The sequence below is a fragment of the Solanum lycopersicum genome, chromosome 7 (assembly GCF_036512215.1).
Source record: "Solanum lycopersicum chromosome 7, SLM_r2.1".
Classification (NCBI taxonomy): Eukaryota; Viridiplantae; Streptophyta; class Magnoliopsida; order Solanales; family Solanaceae; genus Solanum; species Solanum lycopersicum.
Window position 1 is genome coordinate 35,792,035 of NC_090806.1, and position 12,596 is coordinate 35,804,630.

Consider the following 12,596-nt stretch of genomic DNA (forward strand, 5'->3'; position numbering starts at 1 on the left):
ATTTGTTCAAACTTTAAATAAATAAAAAGAGGCTAAAATATATCCAAAATATTAAAAGTAGCTCATAAATGTCTTCCTTTTAACTTTAGGGTCTACAAATATTCTTAATGTTTTATAGGCTCAAATCTACCCAACAACTAATGGATCAAGTTGGTATATTTTGGACTTTAATAATTATATAGCACGTTATAATTTGGCACACGTATAATTTAGGATTTATTTCATTTATTTAAACCTAACCTTATTTAATCTTAACTTAAGCCCACGACCCCTTTTTGAATTATTCTTCCTCACTAGAAGAAATTGATTTCAAGTAATGACTTTTGAAATTTAAAATTAGGTTCTGTAATGTACAAACCCTCAATTTAGATTTATAAGTCATCAAAGAAGCAAAGCCTCTTAATATACGATTTTGGACAATCTTATGTAAAACAATCTGAGGAGCAATTTAACAAAGAAAATATGTATAGTTCTCAATAGATTATAATACATAGAGAGCAAGTATAAAATCTATAACATAAGATATTTGGAAGTTTTTCTACCTACAAGTGTTATTTATGGAGAGCAAAGATGCTAATGTTATTAAAGAATGTAGAATGTTCATGTGAGTTTAGGAACTAAGGACATGTACACTACAATTTGATCCACCCCAATCTTCTTGGAGAATCCCATAAGATTAAGAGATGATTGAGGAGAGATTCAAAAGTCAAATTGAGTCGTACCGGCTCAAGTAGATATAGAGTGTGTTTGGTATGAAGGAAAACATTTTTCTGGAAAATGTTTTCCAATTTTCTCATGTTTGGTTGGGGCAAAAGTTTTGGAAATTTTTTTCCAAATCAACTCATTTTCCTCAAAATTAAAGAAAATGACTTCCCTTCAAAAATTAAGGAAAACATTTTCAAAAAGCTCTCCTCTAATTTCAAATTACAATTTTTTTTGGAAAAACATCAATTTTTTAAAAAATATTTTCAATTTCAAAATTTTATTTTTTCACCCGATCCCCGACTACCTTCCTCCTAGCCCCCCTCCCAAAAAATTAATTTTTTTTTTAAAAATATTTTCAACTTCAAATATTTATTTTTAAACACCTACCTCCCACCCTGGCCAGCCCCCCTACCCACCCATACCAGCCCCCAACCCCAACCCCAACCCCCAAAAAAATTAATTTTGCTTTTTAAAAATACTATCAACTTCAAATTTTTATTTTTCACTCCTACCCCCTCCCCCTGCCCCCACCCCCACCCCCACCACCCAAAAAATATTGTTTTTAAAAAATATTTTCAATTTCATAAATTATTTTCTACTCTACTAAAAATAAAAGATGTTCCTCAAAAACATTTTTCATTCATAAATCAAACACTAAAAATCATTTCCTGAAAATATTTTCTACTCACCAACCAAACATGAGAAAATAAGTTCAAAATCTACTTGTTTTTTAGGAAAACATTTTCCATGAAAAACATTTTCCTTCATACCAAACACACCCATAGAAGGCACTCATTTTACAACACTCCAATGATTATCCACTCTGACTCACTATGAATTGACGAAGAAGATAAATGAGCAAGGTCTTATCATGTGAGAGTTAAGCACTAGAAAGCGTCAAACTTTTGAAGAAAGGAGATGTTAAGTCTATTAAGTAGTTAGTAAAAGTTATAAGTTAGTTAGCTAAGTTGTTAGAAAGCTAACTCATCTACTCTATATAAATACATCTACTATGTGTTGAAGGATTGAGCAATTCAATAAGAATCAAGACTCATATGAGCTTATAATCTTTTTCTTCTGTCTAATCTTTCTTCCTCCTTTCTTCTTCTTCAAAGTATTATACAATTAATCAATGGTGAACTAATCAAGTTCATGGTCCTCAACTCGGCTATATATATGGGATAAAATGGTTATTAGGCATATAAAAATATGCCTAAGATCACCACCCACACTTATAACTTTGTTCATCCTCGAACACTTTCACACTTATAGACATACTACGACTCTGCTACTACACCTAAAAACCTTTCCACTTCGGCCACAACAAGTACAACAACTAAACGACAACATAACATTATTATGCATTCCTTAGGATTGCTCTCGCAAAACAATCTAACCTCAACAACAAACTCCTCTATACAACAGATTTGTGCACATCCATTGAACCCACTGATATAATACTTTCAGATCTCATCAAACATATGCCCTCACTACAATGAACACCCACATTCACTTCACATTGATAATTTCACAAAAGAACGGGTGCAGAAAATAAGTTACGCTCACACTCTCAAAAGAATTCACTTGCTACAACCAACAAACCATAAGCTTACCCTTAGTGTACTACTCTACAATTTTTGAGGATACGGAAGTTCAAGATCAATTAGGTCTTTTAAGGATTGTAATGCAGACAAGGGGATAGGTAAGAAACATTTTGGGAATGTGAGTAGTGACTGTTTTTCCAAGTGTTTTAGTCTCAACACTACAATTTTGAGTGTTCATCTAATAATCCCATCTTATACTCTTTTCCTCATAACCATTGGTCCCCACCATTTTTATTTTCTTTTAATCCTAGACATCAGTACATGTCTAAAACTTTTCATATATATTCTCTTTCATTTTTCTAAATATTTTTTTGCTTTTTTTTTTAAAAAAAGCACCAGAACTTCTATTGGGGTGAAATGTTCTGCTTCCTTCTTTATTGTTCACACAAAACACTTAGAATCTTTTGGATCAAATTTATAGGCCAAAGAAAGAACGATATAAGATTCACAATAAGCTACCAAAAAAATAAGTTTAAGGCTTGAAGGGGCTAACTACGGATATACATTAGGGTGGGTCGAGGAAAGCATAAACAGGGCTACCAAAAAATTGCCTATATCACTTCTCACATTTCTTATCCTATTATTTTTCGTTAGCAAACACACCGGGAAAGTTATAGACCTTAATCAATAGCAAGGATGCACAATTCCTACACATTTGGCACACATTCAACTCGAAACTGATAACTATATACTATTTCTCAATTACTTACACACTTTATTTCAAGCACAACCACAACAAAGGAGTCATATAAAAGAGCCTAGACATCTCAGCATATAGTTACCCATGTTCACAGCTGTTAGTCTATTCCACCACAATTATTTCAACTCAGCCAAAAAGCAACAACCCTAAAGACTTAATTCACAAAACCAGCCATTAAGACGGTCGTCATCCATCTATATAGAGTGGATTGACTCAACTATGAAATCAATTTGATTCTAAGAAAACAAAATCTTCTCATTTTTTATATACTGTTCAATGGGACTGTCCTTGGCTAAAGAACTTAAAACAACTACCAAGGAACCCAAACTAAAACAACATAGAAAACAACTACATCAACAAAGTAATAACTATGTACATAAATATATTCCCCACCTTAAAATTAAGATTTGACATTGTCCCTAGTGATACATGATTCAATAATAAAGAGAAAAGCTTAGGTGGGCTTCGTTGACTAAGCATCCATGTCGGCGTCACTGCCGGTGTCTCGAGGGATCACAAGTCTCCTTACTCAGCATCATAATCGGATTAACTATCTGATGCAGTTCTTCTCTTGTCCTTATCTGTTGGGACATCATCCCAAACTGACTCAAAAAATTCAAGTATCGGTCCTAGTATCGCCATTGCATGTTCATTTAAAGGGTACTTTGACGCTACCTCGTCCAACTAATCCTGAGAGGAAGCTCGACCAACATTTTTATGATCCAACATTTCTAGACCATACATACGCATTGTAATTATGTTATCCCTCCTATTGCGCTCCGCTATGGTGAGTGTTAGTCCATGCACAGTTTTCGGCCCTTTTGTTTTGGTGACGTCGAGAGGTGTGTGAAGAGGGGCGCCATGTAATCCATGGTCTCCTTTGGGACGCCAGCCTTCCTGCATTATCGAGTGATTAATTCACCAAAAGCATACATTCTCTCGCGGGGAAATCTAACCTTCCGCATGGTCAACTTCAGCACAGCTCCTATGTTGATAGATAACCTTGTCATCAGCGCATACACCAAGAAGACTCGGTCACATGTCACCTCAGTAAAGTGAAGCCTCGGTATCAAACATTTCATGACAATCTTCAACCACACCCTGTCCTCTCTATTCATGTAGGCATAGCGATAGGACTGATGATAGCCACGATGCCCATGTCGAATCCATTTTGTTGTGGATTGAGCCCCACATGAAGTATGCCTAATCACTTGATATGGGGGGCTGAAATTGATCCCCATGAGAGCATCGTAAGCGGCATCAACAGTCCCTAATAGTTGGTTCAGCACTGTCGGGGTCAAAGGAACTTCCACACCCCTCACTGTAACATAATGAGAACGTGCATCCATTTTCTAGTTTGCATAAAGTTCCCGAACGATGCTGACATTGCACTCGGAAGGGTCCTAGAAGACTAAGCCCATATGTGTCTCAAGCAAATGACGCCTAATGTTGGGAAAGTACGTCTCTAAATTCTCATCATCAAGCACCACATTGGAGAAGTATTTGGATTCCGTGTGGGACTTGTATCACTTCCTGCCTTTTGGGATGACAGCGTTAGCCCCATACCGTTAAGTTTCTCCCCTTGGGGCTGAGGGTGCCGGGGGAATTGTGGTGCAGTCTTAATTCTCTTTCGGCTTCTAGACACCACCGCCTTTCCTGGACTTTGTGAACTAGACATGGCAACCTACAAACAGACATGCGACATATCAATCACGGAGATTCAACAATGGAAGAGCACCCCACACTTATGTTTGAGCCTACTTCCTAAAAACAAGGTATTCTGACTTCCCCATGTTGTTTAGAACATAGTACCCACAACATTCACCCCTATTCAAACATCCGAACCCAAATCCAAGTGGTTTTACTCAAGAATTCAAACAACAACTCAAAAAAAATAGCTTAAGCACTTCATTCAACCCCCCACATTAACGCACATGAAGTTTCAGCACCCCATTCGTAAACCCACAAAAATCAAAAGTGTAAGACAACATCATTGACAATGAGAAATTTAGGTTTCCACATATGTAATCAGAAATTTAGGTTCAAATTACATTTAACCTATTTAGCCTATTCTAAAAATAAATCACTAAAACTCATCCCCATCAAAGTCAACAACCACAACACCAAGAATCTTCTTTAATTTTTGTCACAAAAAGAGAAGAGGAGGATAGAAGCATACCTTGAGTATTAAAACGAAGTAGGAATTGAGGATTTGAAGGAAATTCTTTAATCTAAGCGACACGTAGTTGATTGATGGAAAGGGGAGGGTTGCAATGGGGACAAAAATCACATGTTTGGAAGAAAATGAAGTAAAACCGTCGATTTTAGGGGTTAAAAGGGGATGAGGGTTGAGTTTTTGACCAAATAATCGGGTAAAACCTGACTTTTTAATTACCCAGTCTGTAAAAATTACCACGTCCGTGATGCGGAGCTGCTGCGGACTAACCTTATGAATTTTTTCTCGACGCACAGAAGAATTTTTGAAGCGGGGGAGCATATACGCAACGCGCTTAGATCGCGGACTCCCCTAGAAAATCCTCTTGTGAAATTGATTTTGCAGAAATTAGTCCGCAATGTGAAGCTATCGCAGACTCGCCTTTGACGTTTTTCTCTCGAAGGTCTGGGCACCACCACTTGTGGAATCATGTCTGCGATGCACTTAGGTCACGGACACCCCTAGTTGTCCCTTAATTCCTGCAACAGAATATTACACACATACACATAACACAAACACACACACACAGACACACACACACACACACACACACACACACACATATATACTCCCCCCATTTCAAAAAGATTTGCCTAGTTTGACTTGGAACGGAGTTTAAGAAAAGAAAGAAGACTTTTAATCTTGTTATTCTAAATTAAAGTTATGTTAAATGCACCAAAATACCCTTTATCTTGTGGTCTTAAACATGCCATGTGGAAAGTTAAAGTTAAAGTGTTGCCATAAAAGGAAAGGGGTCATTCTTTTTAAACAAACTAAAAAGGAAATATGGACATTCTTTTTGAAACAAAAGGAGTATATGCTATGAAAAATGAAATAACCCATAACTAAAAGTACACTAAACTACCCTATTAAAACAAAATACAATGCAAAAAGTTTTGAAAATACCCCGTCTCGAGTTGCCAACTGAGTAGAGCCTGATTTAACATCATGGCACGATTAAGCTTCTCGTCATTCATTGCCAAACTCCAAAGTTTTGACTTCTCGGTTAATCTCTTGCCCAAAATAATTCATCCATTGCCCATTCACGATGAATGTGGATTTTTTCCTTCATTCAATAACTCCACAACGCCATGGTCGGTCATACGTACCACTTCAAATGATCCACTCCATTTTGACTTCAACTTCCCTGGAAACAACCTTAATCGGGAGTTGAACAACAATACCATTTACCCGGGCTCAAAAAGTCAAGACGCAATGTGTTTGTCATGCTATCGTTTAGTCTTCTCATTGTAGAGCTTGGCATTTTCATAGGCGTGGAGCCGGAATTCTTCCAACTCATGTAGCTGATCCATTCTTTTCTTTCCACCTAATTCAGGATCCAGGTTCAACTTCTTCACTGCCTGGTAATCCTGATGCTCTAGTTCAACTGGGAGGTGGAACACTTTACCAAACACAAAGTGATGAAGAAAATTATTGATTGGTGTTTTATAAGTGGTCATATACGCCCATATCACATCATCAAGCTTCATTGCCCAATCCTTCTGTTGGGCATTCACCATTTTTTGTAGAATCTACTTCTCTTCCCCATTGGACACCTCTACCTTACCACTGGTTTGAGGGTGGTATGTCGTCGCTACCTTGTGTCTGAATCTATACTTGGCTAAATTTTCTTCACTATTTGATTTATGAAATGTGTCCCTCTATCACTGATGATTGATCTCAAAGTGCCAAAACAGGTGAAAATATGCTTCTTGAGGAAATTTAGCACCACATTAGCATCATTTGTCAGCAATGCCATTGCCTAGACCCACTTTAACACATAATCAACAGTCACAAGTATATATTGATTCCCATTTGATGGCGAGAATGGCCCCATGAAGTCAATCCTCCAAACGTCAAATATTTCAACCTTCATAATGTTATGTAAAGGCATCTCATGTGGCCTGGAAATAGACCCCATTCTTTGCCATTGATCACAACTTTTCACATAACTTGTGGCATCTCTAAACAAGGTAGGCCAGAAAAAACTTGATTGAAGCACCTTATGTGAGGTGAGATCACCACCGTGATGACCTTAATATGCAAACGAGTGGCAACTATACATCACTTGTCTCATCTCAGAATCAGGCAATTTTCTTCTCATCATTTTGTCTGGCCCTTGCTTTAATAAACATGACTGATCCCATATGTAGAACCGAGCATCGTAGATAAGATTCTTCCTTGATGAGAGGTTTCACCTAGTGAAAACAAACCGCTAACCAAATAATTCACGATGTCAGCATACCATGGTAGATCAGTCACCTCTAATGCCATTAGTTTCTCATCAGGAAATTCCTCCCTAATCTTCCTTTGCTCTCCCACATGTGACGAACTCCTAACCTGGACAAGTAGTCTTGAATCTGGTTCGCAGAACCTTTTCGATCTTTGATCTCAATGTCGAACTCTTGCAATAATAAAATCCATCTTATCAACCGGTTTTTTCATCTTCATTGTTGGACAAGTACATGTAGATGCATGGTCAATATAAATAACAACTTTCGTGCCTACCAGGTAAGATCTGAACTTTTCAAAAGCATAGAACAAGGCTAGCATTTCTTTTTCGGTCAAAGTGTAATTGGCTTGGGATGCATCTAGTGTTTTTCTTGCATAGTATATTGAGTGGAACACCTTCTTTTTAATGTTCCAGCTTTGCTCCCACAACCACATCACTTTTATCACACATTAACTCAAAAGGGAGCTCCCAATTTGGAGAAATTAAGATCGGGGCTTCTATGAGCTTGTTCTTCGAGACCGTGAAAGCTTGAATTCACTTCTCATCTAATACAAATTTTATCTCCTTCTAAAAAAGACTGCACATGGGCCTAAAAATCTTGGAAAAGTCTTTGATGAATCTCCTATAGAACCCAACATGACCCAGAAAACTTTGCATCCCTTTAACAGATATAGGAGGGGGAAGCTTTTCAATAACCTCCACTTTGGCACTATCAACTTCCATACCTCTCTTTGACACCTTATGTCCTAGCATAATCCCTTCCTTTACTAGAAATTGCTATTATTCCCAGTTTAGGAAAAGATTAGTTTCTTCACAACTAGCCAACACACTGTCCAAATTCTCCAAGCACATATCAAAAGAATCCCCAAACACTGAGAAATCATTCATGAATATCTCAACAAAATCTTCAACCATATCATGAAAAATAGCCATCATGCATCATTGGAAAGTAGCCGAGGCATTTCATAACCCAAAAGGTATCTTTTTGAAAGCATATGTACCATACGGGCAAGTGAAAGTGGTTTTCTCTTAATCCTTTGGTGAAATCACAATTTGGTTGTACCGTAAATAGCCATTAAGAAAACAATAATATTATTCCCCAGCCAACCGGTCCAACATCTGATCAATAAAAGGGACCGGGTAATGGTCCTTCCTGGTGGCTTCATTCAATTTCCTGTAATCCATGCATATTCTCCATTATGTGACTATCATGGTTGGGATCAACTCATTTTTTTCATTAGTGATCACCGTTATGTCTCCCTTTTTAGGTTCACATTGTACTGGACTAACCTACTTGTTGTCCGAAATTGGCTAGACAATACCCGTATCTAACCATTTGATTACCTTCTTACGCACCACATCTCTCACCACTGGGTTCAGCCTGCACTGAGGTTGCACATTTCACTTGTGCCCCTTCTCCATGAATATCCTATGCATACATGAAGCGGGGTTGATGCCATGTATGTCAACCATTTGCCAGCCTATCATATTTTTCCTCTTCCTCAATATTTTCAATGATGTTTCAACCTGTATTTCAGACAAGGCAGCAAAAAGGATTACATCTAAAGATTCACTTGCACCTAAGAACGCATACCTGAGATGAGAAGAGATAGCCTTTAGTTCTAGCTTTGGTGCTTCCTCAATCGAAAGTTTTGGAGGTGGTCCCAAGACTCTATTTAATGGTTCTACAAACTTGCAAAGTATACTCATATTCGGGACATCGAGGATGTTATCCATCTATTGGGCTTCAGCATCTCGCTCAATGTCTTGCCCGATCAACACTTTTTCTATAGGGTCTTTGACTTCGACAAATTTGGTCGTTATTTCATCTTTAGTGATTGTGATTGCCGATAACTCCTCGTATATAGACGACAACTTCATTGCTTTATAAATATCAAACACCTCGACCTTATCATGAGCTCTCATTGTTAGCTTGCCGATTGACACATCAATTAATGCTCCTCTTATTCCTAGGAATAGTCATCCCAAAATAAATGGGACATCGGGATTAGAGTTCCCATTTGAACCAAGACATCTTCGATGACACCATCTAGCCTCGAAGTTGAATGATCAGCTAGTTGCAACATAATGGTGGTGGGTTTGGGCCTTCCTAGCCCCAATTTGAGGAACATCGACGTATGCATGAAATTGATACTTGCACCCAAATTACATCAGCCCCTTGCATCCACACATTTGCCAATTTCCATTTGTACAGTGAAACTCCACGATCTGTCAATTTGGTTGGGAGCCTATTCTGGATTCGAGAACTGCACTCATCAGTGAGTGTCACTGCTGCATACTCAGCCAATCGACTCTTATTGGCCACCACATCTTTCACATATTTGGCATACCTAGAAATGTCCTGCAACACATCAATAAAAGGGAAGAGAACATATACATGCTTGAGTAATTCGATGAACTTACTAAAACATTCCTCCTCCTTTAAATTTTTAAATTTCTGTGGAAAAATAGAGGTGGTTTTGCTTTTGGTTCCTCATTCACCCGTTGCTCGCTGATCCTGCTTCCTCTACTTGTTTTCCTCTTTCCTCAACAGCTTTTTCCTTTGTTTCCAACTCTTCCAATGGATGCCCACTTCGAGTGCTCACAACATTTACTTGCTTCGAGTTTGGGTCGGTATTTCCCGGTAAGCCCCTTTGTGGTCAGGAGTTTTGGGCACTAGAAAACTGCCCACACTATTTCTCCAAATTTTGCATTGCCAATTGATTGTTTCGAACATCTGCCACCAATTTAGATTGATCCAACATGATTTGTTTGAACATGTCTTCCACACTCATATCCCCTTGCTTGGGGGCCTGCTGATTACCACAATGTTGTTGATTTCCAAGGCTTTGCTGATGGTACTGTTGCCCACTACTCTATGGTCTTTATTGATTATGTCCTTGTTATTGGTTCTGATTTCCACCCCATGAAAAGTTTCGGTGATTTCACCAGCTTGAGTTGTAGGTACTTCCATAGACTTTGCAAGACCCCCCAAAATGAGTTAGGGTGTTTAGAGACTCACTTGTTCCTATAGTCTTGTTAACATGTCAATTAAGTGTTTCAAAGTATTCATGGATTATGTGAAGTCATTTGGAAGTCAAACGCCAAGGGATGACCAAGACGTTTGACGACTAGTCACCTAAGGGGCCTTGTGTGTTTTTATATTCTTATGTGTGTGTCATGAGCTTATGAGGTCCTTATATGAGTAATAATGATGTTTATAGTCAGTGTGTTGAGTTTCATTAAGTTTAGGTTTCAAATGTCCAAGAACGTCCAAGACATATGAAAGTTTGCCCCCGAGACGTTCCTGTGTATCTTGAGTGTGTCTTGCATGTTTGGATGTGTTTTACGTCTTCATTTTTGGGTAAAAATTGCATGGAAGTAATTCAAAATGTTAAGATGTATATTCACATCGGAAAAGTTTGGGTAGGACTTCCCAAGGGCCCCGCAAGAGGCTCTCAAGAAGGACCCAAAGGTTGTCGAGTGGCTAAGTCAAACGACGCCTCGTTAGTTGAATGATGCCCCGTCGATGAGTAGGTGTTGATGGACACTTATTCTGTAGAAGTCTCATCCAAAGAACATACTAAGACCCAAACTATGGAAGCCACAGATGGTCCGTTGATGGGACAACATGGCGTCGATAGTTGGTCGTCGATGCAGGATTCAGTTACTTCCATGCACACTTCCTAATCATGGGGTGCATGGAAAATTCACCCATGTGCTAAACCTACCCTAGGAGGTTAATTTACCTATTTTCGGGTATGTTAGGTTGGTTAAAAACGTGAATATCCCATACCCAATCCTCAATTCAAAATCAAAACCTCCCTCTCCCAAAATATCCTCTCTAGAAACCTCCATTGAAGGTGAAGTTCAAGGTCATCTTTATGGGATTTCCATGGGTTCTTCACCAATTTTTAGTGGATTCTTCACCATCCTTTTCAATGTTTTTAAAGAAGTTCCATGATCAAATCTCTTCTTCTTCAATCTAGCCATTGGTTGTTTCTCAAGTTGACTTCAAAAGCATAATATTAATATATTGATGATTATCTACTGATTTGGATGTGATTTTCAATCCAATTGCATGATGAACCCATGCTCTCTCACAAACTCGATTTTAACATATGTATGGTTTATGATCTTGATCTCATGTATATCAAATTGTGATTCAATTATGTTAATATGCTTATACCTACTGTTGAGTATGTGTATTGATGATGAATTGTTGAGGAATGATCCATGAGGGTCAAGTTTGAAGGTTTTTAACAAGGCTAGTCTATGATGTAGTTATTTGTGATCTTGACGTTAGGATGGTTGTTATGTGACTCGATTATGGTGAATTGTCTTAGCTACTGCCTACATGTGTGATGTGATGATAATTAGGTATAATTGATCCAATATCAATAGATAACAATTGAATTGGTAAGGATTGATTTATGTTCTTCTAACATATAGACTTGATATGATGACGTATATGATGTGATCTATATTCTAGGGTAGATGAAGCATAATTAGCTATGATATTATACATTTTTAGCTACTGCCATAAATGTATATTATTGATAAAATATGGTTGATGATAAAGAATAGGGAAATTGGTTGATGATCTATAACTCTATACTTTCTAGTATATATGTAATGTATTGTATTAGGTTATAGTATGATCTTGTAACGACTTGTACATGATTTATTTCATGATTAAGGTACATTTAGTTACTTCCTTATACATGCATTGTTGATGAAAAAGGTATATTGATTAATGTTGATTAAAAGGTTGATGAATTGGTAAAGTCTACTCTTCTCCTCTACTTTTCTATATTATTGTAGTTTATGAAGCCTTGTATGGCATTGTTTGGTATGGTCCACTTATGGTGGTGGTGTTTATTTTATTATCATTATATATGTGTGTTGACTATGGACTTTAAGACAAATTGATGAATATATGAGTGTGTGGTTATGATGATCACACTATGTGTAACTTGTGCCTAGTCTTCTATTTTAGTTGTTAATCTAGGTTATGTAGCTAGTGTTATAAGCATGTAAATGGTTATGTTAAGATCATGTGTAGGTGTTTCCATTATCTAACATTAGGAGTCTTAAAGTGTAATATGAATTTATCTTGCCTCCTATGCTAAATTGTGT